We start from the raw sequence: 260 nt of genomic DNA, 5'->3' as shown, positions 1-260 counted from the left end.
CACCACCACCACCAACGAAAACAACAAAAACAAAAAACAAAAACAAAGAAAACAACAGCAACAACAACAGCAGCAGCACCAGCAACAGCAGCAACACCAGCAGCAGCAACACCAGCAGCAGCAGCAGCAGCAGCAGCAGCAGCAGCAGCAGCGTGTTGTACCTGTTTGTGTGTGGAGACCCTCAATACATTGGTTGTTATGAAGGCCGTCGTTTCTTCGTCTGCTGCTTCTAAGGCAATTGCCAGCAGCATCTCACCTAC

This window comes from Eimeria mitis, genomic scaffold, assembly GCF_000499745.2.
Source record: "Eimeria mitis Houghton genomic scaffold, Emh_scaff3153, whole genome shotgun sequence".
Lineage (NCBI taxonomy): Eukaryota > Apicomplexa > Conoidasida > Eucoccidiorida > Eimeriidae > Eimeria > Eimeria mitis.
This window is presented reverse-complemented; position numbering follows the sequence as displayed.